Below are 23,764 nucleotides of genomic sequence, written 5' to 3' on the forward strand. Positions count from 1 at the left end.
AGGACTTACCCACGCCTCGAGAGCTCTCGCTCAACGTTAGAAAGCATTGTTTTGTTGGATTACTGGGTTAGGAGGGAAACCTAATCCCCTAATTTTTAATCTCTCTTGATTCCAGAGGGATGCATAAGAGACTGGGGGGCTTGCCTGACACAGCTTGGGTAGGTGGGTTACAGAGAAGGGGGGGACCGGGGGAGGGGTGAAGGGTGAAGGGATAAAAGAAGAGGGGAGGTTTCTTAACAAAGGGCATATGATAATATTGGCGGGGCATGACTCTATTTCTTTGAGAGACTGTGAGGACAACATGACAAATATTTAAATGTAGCAACATTTTTGGTCACTGAAACTCCCAAAAGCTCAGAAAACATAGGATGCCAAAAAAGTACTAAAAAAGTTGCCAAACTCAAAATATCTGAAGTTTAATCAAGAGTAAAAAGATAGCAGCGCCTAAATCCCTTCAACAGAAATAATTCCAATCCTATTTGTAGGCTGTGCACTACACAACATTCCAAATCGTTCTGTGACAGTGATAACATATCCTTCTCCCAAAACATTTCTGCTTTGTCATTTCATACCCTCACCACCATGTGTCTGGGTGTGTGGATAATTTCGCAGACGGCTTACAGTGACAGGCTTTTGGGACGGAGGGTAAGTTGTCTGGGAGCTCATCCCCATAATCTGCAAAGGATAGACAGGGTCTCCCCAGGCGGAATACAGGGACTGTTCACCTGCAGCATTAGCTAAATAAGATTAGGAGCTGGACTGGAACCCAAACACTCGCTGTGGGTGGAAATATATATATATATATGAGTATATTCAAAATCACATAGGGGATATTTGAAATGTTTAAGCTGAAAACACAGTTAACACCTTTTACAATGGGAATTTCCAAATCCAGTTGATGCACAGAAATGTATGAGGGGAAAGAAGGGACATCCAAACTCCAACTGGGTTCAACTGAAGGCCTCTTTCAAATGTAAAGTTTGCCATGGAGCTGGCGGGAAACGGGGCAGGAGGGATGGAAACATGGATGGAGAAGGGAGGGTGGTCGCGGTGGACACAGGGAGTTAGAAATCATTGCGTCCATTGACGAAGTAACCTTGGGCGGCTTCCAGCAGGACTGAGAGAGTGAGTGAGCGACGGGGTCTTGGAGCCGGGCCAAGCCCAGCCTTTTGTGCCAGCAGCCGTCCACATTCCAATCAGCCACGGATATTTATACTCCGGGCCTAATTGAAAGGTTGGCTTGTGAACCATCTGCATGCACCCACACTCCAACTCCCCCTTCAACACACACACACACACACACACACACACACACACACACACACACACACACACACACACACACACACACACACACACACACAGACAGACAGACAGACAGACACTCTCCTTAGTGCTTTACTACCACAGACACAGCCAGCTTTGACCCACAGAAGACGGAGGCCAGACATGCTGCATCTGTGACGGCTAACATCCCAAGAGGCCAAAAATGCAAAGGGTGACTTATGGCAAAAGCGTTTCTGCCAAAGGTTAAATTGAAAATGTGTTTCTGGTTCTTAATATTCACTTCTCTATACCAGAAGTATGTGAAAAGATGCTGGCAGAAGAAGTTGTCATTGCCCTGAGTCACTGTGCCACATCCGATCATTTACTAGCTTTAAAACGCAGCTGCGACAAACCAATATCTTAAAACTGAGTTAATTTGAGTAGAAATATGTCAGAGGGTTGTAATAACATTTAAATAATGACCACAACATTACATTTCAAGGATCCTATGTCCCTTTCAGTAGGATTACATTGGTAATAACTGGAAGGGCATGCACTCAGACAGCTCAAGCCGTTTCCACAAGTTAAAAATACTGCTTGTATCTGCCCCGTGATTTTGATTTGCTTCAAGATTTGACAGGTTCTTCCTTGGGCCATGCTTCACCCTTTCAACAAGCCTCATAAAAACTGAGCGAGTACCTTTTTCATAATCCTGCTGTCAAACAGACAAAACAACAGACAAACCAAAAACATAACCTCCTTTGCGGAGGTAGTAACAGCATAAAGCGGATAAGCATGGGAACTTTTTATCTAGTAGGCCAATAAACCTGTAGTATGTAATACTGTGCAGCTGAGAAAGTCTGGCAGTTGATAAAAGGAACTCAGCAACGTTGTGAGATAAATGACTCAGTGATTGATTACCGCCTAGAGCAGAAAAATGAGCAAAGCACGAAACCAGTCAGTGACTGGTTTGTGAAATGAATATTTTCTCACAGTACTTTCTCTAAATCACGCAGCAATAACTGGGCGGTTAGGGTCGCTACTGTATTTGAGGTGAATCTAATAAGATATGATGATTAAGAAAAAGGCTAAATGCCTTCACATCCACTCTTCGAATGTATATCTCCCTTCTGCACTGATACATTCTCCCCCTAAAGTAAAAACAAATCCTGTCTCCCTCTTATTTGAACTTACACACTTCATTAGGTTGAGAAGTTGTACATATACAGAGGGATTTGGAGCTTTACCGGTAATCACTCCTGAAAACATTTTTCAAGTAACGACATGCAAAGTAAGATAGTTGCTCAGCACTTTGTGGTGGAGACCTAAAGTCAAAAACAAATCATAACAGCGAGATGTGATTGATAATATCACAGAGATTCCAGCATTAATCTGTCACGCTGATGATCGCAAATAAAATCACCGGTGTTAAATCTAGCCAGCATTCACCGAACTGCTAATCCTCTCTCAATCTAATCTGAAACTCTCAACTGTAAACGTAACCAACTGACTAACCACATGCCAGCCAGCCAGCCAAAGTCAGGACTCCAAGGAACAGTGAAACACAAATATCTGACTTCTGCTTCCCCACCGGTGAAATGAAACCACGGGCTCATGGGATCAGGTAACTAAAACCACTGATTAATGCACAATTAGTGTTGTGTTGTGTCAGTTAACAGGATGGGCTGATGGAGTTTGCAGCAATGGTGAGGAGTGTGTTAAAGCTCTCGGCGGGCATCCAGCTGGCCCCTCGCTCATCTCTGGGACGTGCTAGGCTTCCTCTGCCAGCTGGCACTGGAACACACCGCCATGTTCATTCATGACAGGCAACTCCAAAAACTTGTGAAAAACCTGGTGATTCCTGAATGCTCCTTTCACAAGACGCTTTCAAAAAGAGAAGAAACAAAAAAGAAAGAACACCTTTTCATGAGTTCCAAGCCAAGGACATTTGGGGCAACTCAGAAAAGTTTATTTAATATGCTGCCCAAAACATCTTTTATGTGTTTTGTGTATGATGCTTCTCACATTTACATTGCCACGGAAAGGCAGTCAAAAAAAGACAAAAAAGTTTGCCTCATACATCTATCATGTGCTATATGCTAATTATATCCATAGAAAAATGCCAAAATGAAGCATATTTTGACATGATACAGACATGATGCCGCTTACAGCTGAGAAAATGTAAACATCCTGAAAAAATCTTATACAAATCTTATAAAATGTCTTGTATTATCTAGTCCGGAATAAACAGAGTTGTACCTAAATTTACATCGGTCAATGCATACCTTGTGTCTCTCTCGTAAGTAAATGATGGAACACTCAATCATTTACTTTACCTCCAAAGTTTTAGCAGCAAGCTAAATGTATGAAAAGTGTCAGTTCTCATCACAAAGAACAGCCACTTGAAGGATCTTTTAAAGTGTTAAACTGTTTGTTGATGCTAACCCAGTACTGGACCAGCTTCAATATGCTTGTAACTGAACTTCTTTAAATCTCAGCAATGTGTCCAATTGAATCAGCTTTTCATATGTTTCTACATGCAAAGTAACTAAAGTTGATAAATGTAGTGGAATCAAAAGTTCAATGTCTGTCTCCACAATGTAGTAAAGCAGAGGCAAAACGAGAAAATGTAGTACAAGTACAACACTTGAATACATGTTAAATTAAAATCCTCAAAGTCAACATTAGTACAGAGTTAACTTTATATAATTAATACTTGTATACAGTGTGGTAATAACAGTGTGGGTGATGCAGCATGTGGACAGAGTAATTTACGCTTTTAACCGGGAAACAGAACCACTGGCAAGCTACTGGAGGATGGGGAAAGTCTGCCAAATGCAAAATCCTCCTCTTGCGCCTGCGATAAATCAAAGTGCCGAACAACAATTAGCACCCTGTTGACACCCTATTCATATCCAACAGTTGATACAGGAAGTGGGCCAAATGATTTAGAACACAACTTATTGTCTTGCCAAGTGCATCTGCTATTATCAGCAGTGGAAATCCATCCACTTGTTATATGAGCTTGTGAAAACAGGTCTACGGATTCCACTTAGCGCCAATGTAAACTGTGTTGTACAATAGATTACAGGCATTGCAAATTTACACTACATACATACTGTGGTGAAAGCACAAGGGACAGTTAATCCCCCACTGATTATCCCACTACAAGCATATGAACTCACTGCATATGCCTTACAGGTCAAACATACAGTAGCGTGTCCCCCTTCTTTACATTCAATAGGAAATCATTCGCTCAAAGCAATCAAATATACTTCAATAACAACAGAGATAAACAACACTCATCCGGTCTAATCTCTCCGCGGACCAACCAGCTCAATCAATTAATTACCTAGTCGCTGTGTTTTACTTCAGGGCATTAGTAATGATCTTTAAATATTAATTTGGCTTTGTCCAGGGACTGATACAAGGGCCCTGTTGTTGTCAAGTCAGAGGCACTCCGCACTGGGAAGTAAACCTGAATAGCCAGAGGAGGGTTGAGGCTGTTTGGCTAGCATGTGCAAAGAGACACTACACATTTTGTTTGATGATCACAAACAGAACAAGTAATGTTTCTGAAATAACTCAGGAGACTTTCTTCTTGCAGAAACAAATGGACAAAAGTTTGGATTTTTGGTGATTGTTGAGGAAAGGTTGTGTGTGTTTGTTGTTGTTGTGGGTGGCTCACGTTGTGCTGACTAAGAGAGTGCACCCACCAAATGGTGTTCAAAGGCATGAAGTCTGAACGGAGAAAGACCCACTTCAATTACGCCCTTTGATCCACTTTATTAGTGTTGTCATGTGTTCACCGTTAATTCTGAATACATGTTTGAGGCATCGTTGCAGGTGGGAGTTTTTTTTCTCTTTCCTTTACACAGTAACCTGTTTGTGGTTATGTTTACTCCACTGTGAGTATATTTCCATTTGTTGGAAAATGAAGGACAAAATAGGTGAAATAAAATAGGGCAAAATGGGGATTTGTCTGAAGTGACAGAATAAAGATATGAAGCGTTACAATGTATGTCTCCTGACCACCAGCGAGGCAAACAAACAGGAATCACATGCAACAACATCTGAGTTAAGATCAGGCTTGATGAACCACCAAACCTTCAGAGGATAGTATCTATCTTCGTTTAGGCTGTCTTTAATAATTAATCAGATACATTTATTTATTACTTTCCGACACTGAGATACCCAGGTGAGTTGATTTTCTCTCGGGATAAATGCTCAGGGGATGGGAGGGAGTGGAACATTCCTCTCCTTTTTCTCTTCCATCTCTTGCTTTGCATCAATGTTTGTAGCCCAGAGCAGAGGAAGCCAAGAAAAAAAACTCAGATTTGGCCTCTGTCCACCTTACCTGCAAAATATCCTGCATCAGCATATTAGCAACGGGCCAAAAGCGAAGAACGGGGGAAGCTGGAGAGACAGAAGCTGTGAAGCTAATTGGCTGATGTATTTCAAATAGCATAATCTCTATTATCCTTTAAATGGCACGTGGATATGAAATCTCAGTAAAGTACATTTTAATTGTTGTCTCAAATGATTCATTTCCTCATGTACGAGTCAAGTTAGGTAGCTAAGCTGAAGTGCGGCCCAGTGCATGATACCCCTGCTAAGTTTCAATATTTGTTAGATCATAAATCTTCAATCCTCCCACATGCTGTGATCAAAGACTCCTTTCAACTTCAACCTATATTGAAAACCAAAGACATCTGCATATGTTATAAAGTATATGCACTCTTGGTGTAAAAGATATGGTTCAAAAGGTGTTGTATATACAAATGCATATACGGTATCATTTGAAATGCGGCCATTGATGTTTATGTTTTATGATCTGTCCATCCATGCCTTGTTAAATATCCTCTGAACCAAATTCAAGCTGAAATAAAAAAAGATTCTGTGATCTTGGTATACCTTGTGCTCGCCTTAAGAGCCAACCACAACTTGACCGCGTGCCAAGTTGGGGGTGAAACCAGCACAAACAGGGAACAGCTTAACAAATTGCCACTCCGCTGCCAAGTCCTGGGAGGGAGGAAGAGCCACAGCGGGCCTAAAGAAAGAACTAAAGCCCCTGCTACAGATACCGAGAAACCCCAGAGGGTGAAGGGGTGAGGAGGAAGTGAGAAACAAGAGCGAAGGTGGGTAAAAGCATATGGAGAGAGGAGGCAGAGGGTAAAGAACAAGTGAGATAAAGAGGCAGAGGGAGATGGAAAGAGTGAGAGGCAGAGCAGAGGGTGAAAAAAAAACGAGGGAACAGAAGAGGCTTGATTTGATTTCAATGGAATGTTTGTTGACAGTGCTCCGTGGCCCGGGGCCTTGGGATAAATGATTGAACACTGCGCCTGTCAAAGCCAGAGGATTTCTGTGGGCTTGTGTTTCTCTCCGCGCTCTTTTGCTGGAGGGAAGGTAGCAGTCAACTAATTGACACAGAATTAAGCATGAAACGCACTAAGCGCAGCCCTCTTCTGCCATGGCTGGCCTCTCCACCAAAGTGGGGGCTTCCAGCCAGTTAAAGGCTACGGATGAAACACACATGTGCACACAAAAAAACACACGTATAAAGATGAAATCAGACACGTGCAAATATACAAGCGCGAATGCATCTGCCAAAAAAAACAAAACAGAAAATGAAGATAAACTTCCAAGCAGATGGCCCGCTATTCAATTACACTACATCAGTAATTCAACATTTTAACACCCACACAGAAGCAAGAGCCCACAAGCACATCAGCAAAGGCAAAGACACACAGTGTACAGGAGGATATGCACGGAGTATCTAAGCAAACAGTATGGACTTTTGCTGTGACAAATTGCTCCATGAGAAAGTAATCCTTCAAGATTAACAGTGTCATTCTCTGCCACACCTTGCATATTATGCTCAGGGGGCCGCGATCTCAGCCGCAGGCTTCTTGTAAATGGCTTACCAGGTGTGTGCTTGTACTAACTGTTTTTGCCGTACTCTGAAAAGCAAGACGCATGAGAGAGAGAGAGAGAGAGACTAAACTGAAAGGATGACAGAGCTAACAATCAAGTGGGACAGTTAGAGAAGGAAAAATAAATTGGAAAAGAAGAGGGAAAGCAGTGCGAGGGGAGAACAAACAACATAAAAGTCAAACAAAATGTCTGTGGGTGGAGAGGGGAATTGGAAGGTAATCCGCAGCACGGTGCACAGGTATACAGGTGCGCCTTTGTTTTCCAACGGACTCGCCTGTGATTGAGCGATGCTCGGGTCGATTAAGGTTGAGCGGCACGGACCTTCCGCTGTAAATAAACAGCACCGCCTGCTGAAGCCCAGCCAGCAACACAGTGGTGTACAAGGAGTCTCACCTCATTAAAACTTGCCGCTGCGACCGCAAAAACAACATGACTAAGCAGCGGGTGTGTGAGGTGGGGCACTTTCGAAAACAGAAAGCGAGGGGAGTGGTTTGTGCATCTCCGACAAAGGTTGTGGTAATGGGTCTGGGCAGTAGTAGTGTCAGGCAGCTCCTTCTCCTCCCGTCTTCCGCCGGCCGCATCTCCATGTGAATGCCCTTGTGAAGGAGCCGGAGACGGGAAGAGAAAGGGAGAGGCGATGAAGAAGGAAAGGGAGGTTGCGGGGTCAAAGGGCCAACCCCATCCTGCTGACTACCAACCAATCAGGAGGTGTCCTGCGCTGTCTTGGAGGCAACAGAGGGGGGTAGAGAGGAGGAGGTGAAGAGGAGGAAGAGATAAGCAAGGAGAGAAGGAGGGGTGGACCACAAGGCGGATCCCCAGGGTCAATTATCCCCGGGAAGGAGGTACAGTAACCAACACTCTGCATCTCATTTGCAAGCCAGCAGCAAAGGTGCACCTGAGCATGGCTAGTGAGCGTCCTGCCGTAGCACCAAGGCAATTAATGTCTCCTTTCAATGACATGTGCTTCTCAGTGTGACAGTGGCTGGGCAGCTAAGGGCTGGGCCAACTGGCTAAAAGAGGAGGCCTTAGCGATGCCTCTCGTCTCCCCACAGAGACTAATTTCACATAGAGATCCGTGCCTCTGTTCCACAGATAGTCGTAGATAGAGGGCTTTGGGTTCAAGCCTAAACACACACAGACACACAGACACACACTTGAATAAATGCACACATGCAAAGATACGTATGCCAAAAATGACACATGAAAATCGTGCAAATCACACACTGAATGAGGAAACTCTGACACGTATGCCGCAAAATTACACACACGAAATGTAAGACAGACTCTATGTTTAAGATTCATTGACAACCAGAGCATCAACCAGTAACAGGAAGTGAACATACTGGGCTGCTGCTTCCTGTTAAACTACACAGTGTTTGTGCTGTATCCAATTTGTTTTATACGATTTCACCAATTACATTTTTTAACACTTCCTGATTTTTAAAAAACTAAACATTATAAAACTGAAATAATGCGGCCTATGTACGTATATTCTAGCTCACTCTACTTACATCAACACACACTCAAACCTTCAGACACTCATTCACTTATGGAGCAAGTTCAACAACTTGCCAGCACATGGGAACATTAACCCACCAAAGCCCAGGAGTGACAACAACACTGCAAGTCTGATGCCTCGGTAGGTCTCTGGAGGCTGCAGTGTTCATCACTCCGTCACAATATTAAACGAAGAACACAGTGTTGACTATTTTGATATTCTTAGAACATTACCAGTACTGTGCCAAAACCTGTCAATTTTGCCCCGAGGATAATGCTGGAGGAAAACTCATGGAGTTGCGTTCAAATAGGGATGAGGTCGTTCTCTAAGGAGAATGAATGTGCTCTGTCAATATCATTCATACATATTTGTTATGTATGAGTACAATTTTCCGTCAGATGGTTGAGCTGCCGATGGAAACATTAGACACTGTCCTCAATGGACCAGGACTATCAATAGCACATTTCATAGAAAGTTGATCTAAGATATCTTTCCAGACCGATTAACCCATTGAGTGGACGGACTGACCAGCTGAGCAACATCACCAACCTAAGTCCCAACCTGCCATGAACTGACAAATGAATGTGGATAGTGTGTGCTTTGGGATTAAAGGACAAGCATACAGAAGAGAGTACCTCTAACATTTTTGCTCCGAATAAAATAGGAACAGAAATCACCGTTGATGACAGACATGTAGCGTTGCCTCGGGGGGCTTTTTTTCCTTTATACCCACATCATTAAATTAAAGACAAAAGACCGAGGAACACTTAGATGTGAAACACATTCTGAAAACGACATCTGTGCATCTTTGAGTATATTGTAATACTACAGTATTGTCTGTTATGCTACTACATATGTTACTAAAAAGAACCTTTACAAAGTAAGTAAGTGAAATGTACATTTGTTAAGTATTGATAAAAAATCAGGTCAATATAAATTAGAAATTACACTCTTCTCAAAACACATGTGTTGATGTGTCCGTTAGCGGTATTGAAAGTGTAGGGCAGATATTTGTTGGGAGCATGTGTTACTTACACGCCGATGTCAGCGAGTGCGTTACCATGTAATCAAGTCATGACCTTGTACGTGACCTCGTTGCCGCGGGGCATTGCAGCTACCAAGGCTAACATGAGGCTAATGAGTGCCATTCATTGCATTAGGGTGCAGAGGAGACAAGCAAGCGTGTGCGCAAATACACACACACACACACACACACACACACACACACACATACACACACAAAGAGACACATATTCAACAGATCCAACCTTCCGCTCACTGCTCCCTATAGGCCTGAAGCTCACAATGAAACCCAGTGTCTCCCTCAGTGGGTAGTCTGTGCTTTCCTCCCTGACCATTCTCACTCATCCGAGACAGAAATAGACATCGCTTTGCTTCCCTGCTCATTCTCCTAGTCAACTTGTGGTTGACACACACTGGATGAATGACTACTTCCTCCTGCTCGCCTCAGCCGACTACCGAGGTGCAGTTCCGAGTTGTCGAGCTTGCCACTGAGAGAGAGGAAAAGAACAAGAGGAGTCGGAAACTGCTCGCGATACAGAGGGAGGGAGGAAGAGGGAGAGATGTGTGCTAGTTTCAGCACACACAAACACACGCACACACACACACACACACACACTTACAGCACAGCTAGCTGGCTTTTGACAGTGGCAGAATTATTACTGCGAGGTGAATATTACCCCCCTGGGACTTCATTTACCTCCAGCATATTCACTGAGTTTCTCTGTGTTTTACTGCTCCTCATAATCCAAGCCAACCACACACATACACACATGCACATACTTGCACTCATATCACCACATCACACACTATTTTTATGTCCATGAGTGTTGTCAGGGTTATTATTGAGATCATTATGGGATGTGGATAGTATTCAGATGCCCCCCTCCCCCTCTCCCCTCTCCCCTCCAATCTCACCCTTTTTGTTGCAGTTTTGAATCTCGGAGACCTCTCATGAAAGGTTACCAAAGCTTTCCTACTCCGGCTTCTATTCATCAATAAAGAATATAGTCAAACATGAACACTCACAGACGCAGTTTTGTATTTTTGCAGCTTGTATTATCATAATTCTTCTCTTAATATTTAGACGGTAAAGGTCACTGATGGACTTCTTTTGTTGTGCTGTTTGAGGTCTCTTTTGCCCATTGTGTTAACAAGTCATTAAAAATTGAGGGAAGTGAGGCCGGCCAGGAGACATTGCATATGTTTGGAAGCATTATTATTATTAAATAATCATGTTTGTCTCCTAAATTGAGAGTGACTCATGCCACAATATCAGTAATTAGATAAATTATTGATGAGCTAGTGGGTGGGTGAGAGGGTGGTCGGTGGTGGAAATGGAATTGCCAAACCCAATTACTGTCTGTTTCTCAGAGTGGCCCCATTAGGTTTGTCACTTAGACCACTAAATGGCGGCACTAATAAAATCGCAACTTGCACCCAACCAGCTTAATTAATAGTAAGATGATTAATATTTTAATTGCAGCAGATTAAATCCCACTCGCGCTGAGAGGGATGCTTTACAAAAAACGGAGGCTGACGTCCTGTGCTCTGCTTTAAAATGATGAACACGTCACGTTTCACTACCGGCTCTTTCACAGAGACTTTGACGTCAAACAGCCACACGTTAAGAGAGATAAGAGTATTTCAGATCTGATTTGGAGAACAGAGGACAGACTGATGCCTTTGCAATTACAAGGTGAGTGTCAGAATCTTCCTGGAATTGGCATTACTTGAAAACAAAGTTACTAAATCAGTTAAGTGAGATTTGACATATGATAAATGCACAAAAGAGTCACAAGTATGTAATAAGCAAGGTTGTTAACAGTGGTAGTGTATCATGTTGATTCCACTTATTTAATTCTAATGTGTAGACCAGATAGTTCATATTGTAAAAGAGTTGGCATCCCGCAACATTCTCTCAATCGGTTATTAGCAAAAAGCCTCATGTAAAGTTTAATTACAACTTACTACAACAATGACAGACTTTAATCAGTGTCACTATGTACATTACCTCACATATTGTTTAAAAGATTGTATTCTTTGATGTCATTCCTCTTAAAACGATTTCTTGTACGATTCATGTGGCAAATGGTTCTATATATCTGAACAATTTGAGATTGAGATAGTAGTATTCACCTTCTATGTTGCCCTCTGCAAAGAAAGGACTTGAAGAACAGACTGCCCCCCGGCAAACACAACACCCCTGGGTTCATGTGTATCATCAGCGCTATGAGGCACCTGCACGCACACACACACACACACACACACACACACACACACACACACATACACAACATATGCCACAATAAAAGCGACTACTACTTTTCCACTAAAACCGATCAAACCTCTCTCTCAGGAGGGCATGGTGTCTTCCATCCCCAACATGAATAAAACAAGTTGTTATTCTTTTCTAGATAAACACCCTCCAAGTGCCCGCAAACAAGAGAGGGAACGACGCCAAGCTTTGGTTTTCCTCCAGCAATTGCAATGGAGATGGGCTCCCCAGACACTTGCTGGGCTCTGCAAAGTGGTCCTACACTGTACAAAGTGTCTGCTTTGCCAAAGGCACAGGATGGAACTTCTAAGCACAAACAAAATCTGCTAAATACCTAGCAAGGCGTGCTTGCCATTTCAACAAAGCATATTATTCATGCACTTTGTCAATTCCTTATGCACATGGTATTATTAGTCAAATTCCCCAGTGAGATGTGAGCTGTTTGTTCATTTGAATCTACAGAATGACTCTGCTGGTACAGTAAGTGAATCATTAGGAAGCATCACTTTGGCCCAGATTTGACAAAGAGACTGGGAAGGTGTACATTAGCCGACGGAAAAGGTTAAGCATGGTAAGATGAGAGAGGAAATGTGGCGGACAAATTGAGAAATTAGCAACGTGCGGGTGGGGAAAGTCTCGGAGGACCCGGCGCTGAGGCGAGACCTATTACGGCACATGGCACCAGGCAGCTGGGTGGGTAATTATCATCATGTGTTTAGCAAGGCGCCCTTAGCCAGGGCAACATATATGACTTGTGCTTTAACCACTTAGTTGGCCCATTTAGCTCTGTGCCGCAGCGTGTATGTGTGAGTGCACGTTTTCCCTGATATTGCTGCTTTAACAGTAGACGGCGTTCCCCCACTGCAGGTGCTGGCAAGTCAGCCATAGTTGGCACCTTGGACTGTGATGCAGGTGTGTGACCCGTGCCGCTGTGCCAGGTCGGCTGAGGTGGCCTCGTTGTGAACGCGTGTATCTTCATGTCCTTGGGGGAAGGTGAGAGAGTGACCCCATGAAGATCCAGCTGGGAGCCTGGTGAGCAGGGGGGCCCAGATGTGTGTGTGTGTGTGTGTGTGTGTGTGTGTGTGTGTGTGTGTGTGTGTGTGTGTGTGTGTGTGCGTCTACATGTGAGTGTGAGTCTTTTAGTGTCTCCGTGTGTGCCCAGTGCCAGCTTGGTCTGAAACAGCTGGCTCCCACCATCTGCTACCTCTCTACATCAGCAGCCCCAGAATGTGTATATGGTGTATATGTGTGTGTTTGTTTTCTCAGTCTCATCCACAATTAAACATGCGTGTATAAGCGTAATATCAACTCATTTAAGAGGTTATAATGTGCAGTAAAACATGCCGTGTAAGTACTGCGGTTCCCTTTCTGTCATTCATTTATGGAATAAAAAAATCACTGGATGTACATTTCTTTGAAAGCTACACCAAGACTATCAAGTGTATGCTAGCTTTTCCCTTTGGTTGTTAATCATTTGCTCCAAGCAAGCCTACTCTATCGAACAAACTCGGGAAGAAGAGGGAGAAGGATAGGGAGGTTGGGGGGGTTAGTATGCTAAAATCCACCCAAAACAAGACACATGAGACATACAGTTCTAGTGTTAATTAGGGAGCCAATATTACAGGATAAATCAGAGATGGAGGGAAGGTTTGGACGAGAGGGAGATGCGGGAGGAGGGATAGAGGAGGAGGAAAGGGAAAAGAGAGAGCGAGAAGCGGTGAGAGAGGGAGGACAGGGTGTTGATTTGAGCAGGGCCTGGGGGCAGCCTACAAGGCAAAAGGGGAAATGATAGACTTGCTAACCAGGCGTTGATCAGGCCTGTGCAGCTCTCTTCTTTTCATCAACAGTGAACAACCAAAGTGGCAAGAGAAAGTCTGTTAGCTGCACACTTATTTGCTTCAAAGTCACAGTTAAACACCATCAAGTGTCACTGGATTGTGAGCTAATCAATTATGCCTTTTGATCCACTGATGGCTGAAACTGTATTTTTATGGATCAGCGCTCAGAAGTGTTTTCTTTTATGAAAACGGATGCCACATGCAGTACGAGCGCCCGGAAAAGTATCACGTTGCTCACAGAAGACAGTAATGAAAAATGATGTCCTTCTACCTCCCCAAATTTCAAATCTAACAGCGGCGGCAAAAGTGAGTAATCTGTAATCGGAGCGATGTGGAGGAGTGCAGTGCCGCTAATGCGCCTCGACCCCGCTGTTCTCTGAGGAAGACAGCGCTGGAGGGGAGGAAGAACATGAGGAGAAGGAGAGGCAGAGGGAAGAGCAGGAGGAAGAACACACACCGAGGCAGTTGGGGGATCGCTTGCTCCAAACATGGCAGAAGGTACGGAACAAGGCGCTCTGTGTGGGCCCCATTATTTTAACTCCCCATTCTCTTTTCCCTTCTCTCCTTTTGAAGACGGCGGGATTTTTCTCCTCCTCCCTGACATAAAAGTAAACAACGTTGCCTGCAGGCACAATTTTCCCGGCAACACAATAAAATGTGCAGTGAATTTATGATGGTCATCCATTAGCTCTTACCAAGGAAACATCACCCGTATCTGTCGTCCATCATTATAATAGAGGGTTAATGCACTGAATTTACATAAAAAAGTCATATTGTCTGCATGAATTATTTACACCCTCAGCTGTTTTTTCCAATTTCCCTCGTTTTTTTTCTCTTCTCTGTCCTCTCGTTCGTGGCGAGGGGGTTTTTGGTCCAGATTCTTGTGGAGAAAATCTGACAGTAAATTCCGCCGTGAGGTGGTCCTGTCGCCTCCACCTCTCTGTTCCAATATTTCTATCCCTCCCTCCCTCCTTTCATCCCTCCTGCCCTCCCTCTCATCCTCTTCTTCTGCCTTTGTCTATAATGGAGAGTGTGAGAGCTGGGGGCATCGTGATGTGCTTGTTTATGGCCCTCTGGTTGTTATCGAGTCAATCAGCACAGAACATCTTCCCGTTTCTAAGTAGATTTAACTGGTGATCACAGTACATTAGCTTATCAATTCCGTATTTGACAACAAGTATTTAGATGAATAAAGCTGCAATATGCGTATAAAGAGGGAACAATATTAAAGAATTGAAAAAAAAATTATTAATTTGGCCAGTCCATTGTTCAAATGTAATTAAATAAATCACTACAGTTAAGATTATTTCATCCTAATTCCTTCGTGATTTAATCCAGTAACTCACACAAAATGATCACAGTGACAGTTGTCCTACAGTAAGTGAATTATCCTGATATTACACCCCGATAATGAAGGCTTGTACAGCACTAACAGTTGCCTCTCAGACCCCGGGGAAAGGCTCAGTGATTGAGCAATTATGACAAGCTCAATTACTGTCATCATATTATCATAGCTAATCCAACTCCGCCATGCTGCGCCTTCCACTGCACTGATCACAGCGGCTTTTTCACTGTCACCGAGGTGAGAAAGTGCTGTCACTGACACCGCTCGTGCTCCCATGAACACGCTCAAATGAATATGTGGCAAATATGTCAATCTACTGGTGCCTGTCCCTGTTTTTATCTTTCAACTGGATGTCCCTGGGATGGATGTCTTAATTTTTTCTAATTCTGCGTGACAGTGCCACAGGCGCTCTTCGCCTGCCGAGCTAAATTTGTGACTCGCCTCTACAGAGTGCGGCTTTTTGTGAGTTATCTGCTTCGCTGATATGGCTAACGCGCTTCTACGCAACGATCACAATGGCAGGCAGAGCTGCGCTGTGAAGTGAAGGGGAGCAACCGGAGGCTCAACAGGGAAGCGAGGAGTGTTCAGGGGTAGTGCAAGGTAAAGGAAGGCAACTAATACAAATCGGTGACCCCACAACCTTTCAGGTAATCCTCCAACAGTGGGAGTGACACAGGTCAGTCAAACAGATGTAGATGAGGAGGTCAGTGTTGAGGAAAGTCAAAGAGGAAACTTGCACAGAGCAGGTGTTTTGCAGAGGCAAGAGGAACAATGCCAGAGGTGTGAGAAGAGGTGAATGGATCAATTGGCGCTGAGCCTTAGGTATAACCCATTCTTATCCACACAACACCCCTTCATACCGACTCTCCCTCCCCTCCGCACTGCTAACATTGTGGGTTTCCTTCCCTCTGTGGTCTTGTTTATTCCTCTCACAGGTATATTTCTCCTGAGGGGCCTGATCCCTGCTTGCCTCCAGGCCTGTTTCTCGGTCCTGTTAAGGAGGTTGGGATTAGAGGTCAGGAACGTGGCCACCTCCTCAGCCTGCATCGATCGCCGTCCACGCGTTTCAGGAAGTTGTGAAGGCAGTGAGTGACCTGTTGAGGTGTAAGGCCATGTTTGTGACCTACTGACTTCCTCTGCGGTCTTTCTTGTCTGTCAGTCAATCCTCTCACAAAAGGTTTGTTGTTTCAAGCTCTTGAAAGATAACTTTGGCATTTTTCAGCCTGGACCCTATTTTAAGTGACTACTTGAGACAACAATATGGGAAATTGCGAAACGAGCTGAGAGGGCAATTGTGAAGCGTCAATGTAGGGTTAGGTTAGTTTAAAGTGCTTGTTTGTGTCACTGACAGGCTTTTTTCCGTATCTTTCCCTTGATCCAGTCCGTTTGTTATTGTGTCCGTGTCCCGCTCAAGGAGAAGTCTCGTTCTGAAATCTGAATATTGGGCAGCAACAGGTGCCACTCTTTACATTATTCTTCCTGTTGGCTCAATACTGGACCAATTTTTAGTTTTGTGCAATGTGATATTCTCTGTTTTCTTTCATTTCTTTTGTAAATTTGTTGTCATGAACTAATATGTATCAAGTGCCATATTACACCCTACCTGAACATTTTAGCCTTAGAATGTATTGGAATACTTTTATCTCCACGAACGTCATTATACACGTAGCGCAGCTTGAAATCTCTGTCAAAATAGGAAAAAGCAGAGCAAAGCTACCACTCGACTCATACTTTCACACAAGTTGCCAGAAAAGTAAACTAATCACTCACTTTGAAACAAAGTATCCCACGATGCTGAGAAGTGCTGAGAAGAACGCAAGCAGGTCAGCTTACTGTACAAATAGGGTGGCAAACAAATTTGCATGTCAAAATTAAAAATCAATGTGTTCCACCTCACCTAATGACCAATCTCCCTACTGCTGCTCTTGGGCTCTGATTAACATTCAGGGGAGTTCAGGAGAAAATGTTAGAGCAAAGCATTAATCTCTCTCAGCAAAAAAGCTTGTATCTTCTGACAGGTGGGTCAAAGTTGCCGTTTAATCTAGCCCATAATTTCGGAAATGTGCTGACAGAGTGTATTTTAATACATTAAAACCTGCCCGTGTTTGAGAAGGCTCAAAGCGCGACACCTCAGCAGGAAGTCTGCGTCCCCGACTCTGAGTTATGGCATGTTGGGATAAAAACGTGAGGAATGCAGCCGAAACCAGAGAGAAGTCAAAAGAGGTTGTTGATGTTGGTGCATGTTCTATTTTCTTTTGTGGGTGCTGAGATTTGCTTAACCTTATATGCAAATCCGAAATTAGAGCATTCCTAAATATCTTCGATAAAAAAAAAAACTCTCACTTGTTGCCTTTATTACAGTCCATACTTAAAATACAAACCCGCCTGAGGGAGCATTACAGATCAGGTTCAGCTAAAATAATAAAATCACGAAATTGCAGATCCTAACTGTAGCTCTAATTTATAGATGAAGTTATGTTTCAATTTGTAGAAATGTTAATTTGTACTGATTGTTCTTTCCACAGCATGTACAACAGGAGGAAAAGCAGGATGAAGATGTGTACTTGTGTTAAAACCTCTACTTTGACATTTTTTTTTTAACCAACAGTAAAAATGCCTCTCAAGCTCTTAAAGACCCTAAACCTGCCACAACTATTTATTTGTTCGATAGCCTGCACTTGACTTTATTGGCCGTTGGCAGAAAAAGGTGCTTTCAGAGGTGTCCTGCGTGCCTCTTGCCCAACCTAGTGGAAATAATATCACTCACACTGAGAGATCATGGTGTCAGGGTCAATTGTCCTGCAAAAGATGGGGGAGATGGGAGACATGTATTGATTTTTCATTTTGTTGGGGTAAGCAAGCATGTTGCGGCTGGGCGCGGGTGCAATGAGGCAGAGAGAATGTGCTAGACTGCTCTTCCAGCTTGTCACCCGTGAGCTGTGACTGCAGAGGGACACCTTGAAAACAATTATCACGAAAAACTATGAAAACACTATCGATGTGGGCTTCTTTTTTCTTTTTTTTTTATCTCTTAACATGCAAGATGGAGCAAATGCTCGAGGTAATAACCCATCCGATTACATTATTCAAAGCAAAGAGTGGCGGTGGAGAAAATTTGGCCGAGGATCCAGAGAGGAAACTCAGCCAGCATCACCCCAGATAGGGATGAGCCAGAGCTGGCAATCGCACACCATGCTGGGCCTTGCAGGGCGGAAATGCTTGTCAAACACATTACATGATGCCACAGGTCACAGACGCATCCCAGCAGTCCAGCCCTGCCTAACAGCTACAAACAGTGAATGAATGCCAAATCGTACAACCTCTGTGAACCTCACTTGGTTGTGTTCAGCTCAAACCATCCGAAGCAGTTCATCACTACACAGAAGTATGCGGTTTGATAAAGAAAGCAAGTGATTCCTGTCAACTCCTCCATGTTCCTATTCTCTTTGGTTTTGCAGTAGAGGATGCTGATCTCATTTTGGGTCATAACCTGCAACGTGTCCTTGTAAATGCCCCTGTTGTCGCTGGACACCACGAAATGTCTACAACTCATTCTTGAACATGGCGTGTTTTGAAGCCCTTCGAGTCAGTTCGCTTCCTGAATAAACATTTTCGCCCGTTGCTTCCCCTGCTCCTCATTTGCAAAGGCTACGGTCTCGACGGTGGTCAGACGCGTGACAGACATGCAGGGTGGAGAACACAGCGGTCATCCGCCGCCCTGCGCCCCAGTCACCTTGATGACCGATACACACTGGTCTCCACTGTGCACCGCCTTCTCTGCTGTCGGAGCCGTGAGGGTCAGAGTTGAACGCAGACAATATGAGCTCATCGGGATACCTAACACTTTCTGTTAAGGTACTAGCAATGTCCTAAATATTAATGCAACCCACAACCCTTTATAATGCCTTACAACAAAACATTGGGTTTTGTTCCTGTCTGTGACAGGAGCTGGGTGTCTGTCATTTCTGCAGGTCAGAAAAATATATTGATGCACTTCACAAACGGCTACGCATATAGAGAAGAAACTTCTTTTCAACTAAATGAAGGCTGTAAATACAGGACAACATTGGAGGTTTTAAACTCACTTCTCAAATGCAACAACGGGCACAGGACAACGAAAGACAAAAGGTAAAATGAAGGGTAATTCAAACAACTTGTTTTAGTTCTGACCAATAAAATATATATGCAAAATACATAAACAAAAGCGAGAGGTTGGAGTTCTAAATGAAAACGCTACATGCCTGCATGATTTAACCAGTCAGCTGGTAGACCAGCAGCTGGAGAATGATCTACTGACTGTGAAGCATGAATGAAACAGCTGATATAAATCAGGAATAAATAAACCACAAAGCTAAAATAATTGTATTCTCCAAAGGGAATACAATTGTAAAATTGGTAATAATCCTCCACGACTTAAGAAAGTGTACATGTGGAACTTCAGTAAGTCTTGAACCAGGAAGTCAGTTGACAAAAAAACATCCAAAGTTATTGGATGTTTACAATAGAATAGTTTCCCTTCACTTTCTCTTCCACACAAGTACAGAAAGTGTGTGTTTCATGTCCTGTTGAACTCCGATGCATCCCCAAATTCCAGGAAACTCAGAGTTAATGAATAAAATATCATAATAACACATAAGGAATGATGGCTGAAACTACAACAACATGGCCCAGATGGTAAAAAGGGGAATTTCACATTTCATGCTCTTTGTTGAGACTCTTTCCTGTGCTAGGATGGGTGCAAAGCTGTCTTCCTTCCAGCTGATAATAAAATACACCAATCTAGCTATAAATCAAATTCCAATCGCAGTATATCAAACTATGAAAGGTCTCCAAGATCACAAGAGCCTCCTCACACACCTGCTAGGCATTTCAGTGTTTGGGTGAGGCTGGGTATGTTAGGACACACACACACACACACACACACACACACACACATACACCCATGGTACTTTCTGCCACTAATGCTGTAACTGTTCCAGTTTCTTTCAGACAGAACGGGTGAGAGAGGTGAGAGAGGTGAGAGAGGGGGCGACCCAGCAGCTGGTTACCTTGGCTGACTCTCACACCTGTTAAAGGAAGAGGCACACATCACACTATATTACAGCGTTAACGGGCTGTAGTAAATGGCTGATGCAAGCACGCCGTAATGGCCAACACAGCCTTGGTTTCTGGTGTACTTATTCAGCCATTTGTGGAAAATTCATCAACCATTTAATCCAAAGGCAGAGACCAGAGCACGTCTGTGTCGTAAGAATTTCTACTGTGCAAGCAGCATTTCATTCGTGAAGACCCACTTGTGCACCATACATTTCAAAATCGTACCATTTGTCAAATCCATGCTGTGTTTTGGAACAAAACATTCTCTTTTTTATTCCTATGGAAGGGGCATTTTTTTGTTTTTTTTAAAGTACTTCAGAGCCAAAGCCCAGTGTAACAAACACTTTAGGCTCAATTTGTCAAATTCACTTTCTGCAGCGTGACAGGGTATATTACCCTGGTGAGCAGCCAGACTCCGCACAGAGGCTGAAAGTGTGTGTGTGAGCATGTGTATCTAGTCACTCGTGTGTGTTTTTCTGTGTATATGTAAAGATCTATAGAAGGTTTTGTGACATAAGGCCTCTTAATGTCCTCCTGTATAAAAAAAAGTATTCACGCCATGGGCTTCGATCACAGCTGCTCATGGTACGGCAAGCGGGGGTGTCCAAACGGTATGGAATGTTGGCATTGCTTTTGCAGTAAAAGTATTCAGATGTTTTCATTTAGTAAAAGTATGCTAAAATACTCGATTAAAAGTAAAGGTCTTCCATTGAAAAATCAGTAAATGTACCATGAAAAAAAAATATTTAGCTGTATCTCATGGTCCATTCCCTGTGGGATCATAAGAGACATTTGCCAACTCCAATGTTTACAGCACAGCAGGAATAAAACATATCTTAGTTTGCATTATTATCACTGATACAGTAAGGTGCTAATTTGAACTCGTTTACTTGCTGTTGGGTAGTTTAATCTATTACATACAACTGATCATTTTTAATAACATAACTGGAACAAAGTAGTAGCTATAGTTTAAAATAAATGTACTTGTGTTAAAGGTACAATGTGTCTCGCTGAAATAAAATGGAAGAACTCAAGCAGTTCCTCAGAGCTGGACCAAACAACATCACCTCAGTGAATGTACATATTTTCTGCGACTGAGAGGGAATAGCCATTATACATAGCCATTATACTTAGCCATCATTTATGTACAGACAGTGTACCTCCATGATGGCGCCATGTGCTTCCTGCAGAGCCTGTGTTCACATTCTACTGTATGCACATATTTGCGTATGAGTGTGTGCTAAGTTCTGTGTGTCTGACTGAATTTCTGAATAAGCTCCGGTGGTGTCTGCCCTCTATCACCTGGTCTATAGTGTTTGCAAATACTGCAGTGTGTGTGTGTGTGTGTGTGTGTGTGTGTGTGTGTGTGTGTGTGTGTGTGTGTGTGTGTACCTGTCCGGCCAGGCCCTGCAACGAGCCCTTTACTAGTTAGTGTGTGTGGTGCTTGTGTTTAATAATGCATGGCCCCGAGCCCAGGACGGGTCCTTTGATAAAGTACAGCTCCGCGGCACATGCATAAGCAGCTCCAGCCATATGCAGAAAGGAGAAATTGATGGTGGAGATAAAGTCTGCGCTGCTGCTGCTGCTCTATGTGTGTGTGTGTGTGTGTGTGTGTGTGTGTGTGTGTGTGTGTATGTGTGTGCGTAAAAGAAAAGAGAATGAGGCTGAGGAAGATTTATGGATCGTATCAATGTCTATATGCAAGTGTTTGATCAGGTGGCAATTTGAAGCTTTTAGGATGAGTCTTTGTGCTGCGTGAACATGTTTGAAAATTGGTACTTTTTTATAATATTTGATTAGCAGATACTGTACAAGCAAGCAAATATGGAAATGTACATAAAGAACTGATGCCATGCTGTGTGTGTGTGTGTGTGTGTGTTTGTTTGAGAGACAGAAACCTGTGTGAGGAAAAGAAAATGAGTGTGTTTTGGTTTATGTGCATCAGAGAAAATTGCCTTTAGTGACCAGCCTTGTAGATTCTGTGCTACTGTGTGTTTCTGTGAGTGTATGTGTGTGTGTGTGAACATATTCTCTCAGACTTACTGTGGGAGAGTGCTGAGCTGAAAGTCAAAGTCGAAGGGGTCAGGGGCCAGTGTGGGGGGTCCAAGGTCGCTGCCACCTTCTCGCCCGTCTCAGCTCTATTACAGGCAGGAGGGCAAAAATTAGGGCCAACATTCACAAACAAGCTATGGTGTGCATATACATGCAAACAAGCCTGTGTCTGCTCATTCTCCTTCTCGACTCCAGCAACCATGACCCCAGAACCTTTTTAAATAATACTGCTCTAACTCGCGCCCTTTTTTTTTTTACTTCTCCCTCAACTTCTTTGTCTCGGTTCCCTTCAAGTGTTTTCTTACTTCATGCCATCATTTTCATGTCTTCACTCTCTTTCTTGCGCGTCTTACGTATCAATTTCCCTCGTCTCGTCTAGCTCTGTTAGTTGCGAAGTCGTCCAGCTCATCACCATGGTCCAAAGCTGTGACAGCACAAACTTCTCTCTGCCCTCAGTCATTAGACGTGTCACACTCTCTTTATCTGCCACCCACCTTCCTCCCCTCCTCTATTCATCCACCCACTCCCTCTTTTTTTTTCTCCCCCCTTGCACCGAGTGCCACCCCCTCACCCAGTCATAAAGAATAGACAGTCAGATATACAGGAAGAGACGAGAAAACCCTATCTCTTTTTGTTGCAGCTTTAATTTACTTTGTGCATTAATATTTCAGGGCCCTCTGCAGGCTTGGTGCGGGAGCCAGTGGGAGCAACTGTGTGTGTTGATGCAAGTGTGTATGTGTGTGTGTGTGTGTGCATGTGGCACATTCCAGCTGTAGGAGGGGAAAGGATTAATATTTTAACGGGCCTTATTGGAGACCCCTGTACCGGCTCCACCAAAACACCGTGGCATGGGTGCACGGCGGTACCCCGGCTCACCTCTCTGCTCCAGCCTTTGTGTCTTTGTCTGTTTCAGTCTTTCCTTTCTTCATTTCTCATGTTTGTGCATGTGTCATCATTTTAACATCATTTTCAATTTTTTTCAAAAATTACTTAACTACTTGCCACAGTGGCTTATAAACCAACGAGTGAATCTAATTTTGATAAAATAATAGATAATCCAAAATTGTAATTCATCAGTACACTAAATAATGGATTACGTTTGTTGCCTCTTATACATTATGTGTAATCACCTAATAACTTTCTACTGTTAGCAACATAAAGACAAATTAAAATGTAAACCTGTTGGTTATTTCCTCCCTTCTCCTTTCTGTCAAACAATAAGCAATGCAACAAAACAATACATTTTAAGATGTTGCCTTGGTTCTTCTGCATTTGGGATGGACATGTTTTATTATTGTCTGTCCACTTCAACCATGCCATGAGACTTCTATAAAGATGATGATGATTCTAAAGTTAAATAATTAAAATTCTGTAATAATTGTGGATTATTACAACTTGTAAACCTGTATAATGATCATGATCATATTGTCCGTCTG

This window comes from Pholis gunnellus, assembly GCF_910591455.1.
Source record: "Pholis gunnellus genome assembly, chromosome: 8".
Lineage (NCBI taxonomy): Eukaryota > Metazoa > Chordata > Actinopteri > Perciformes > Pholidae > Pholis > Pholis gunnellus.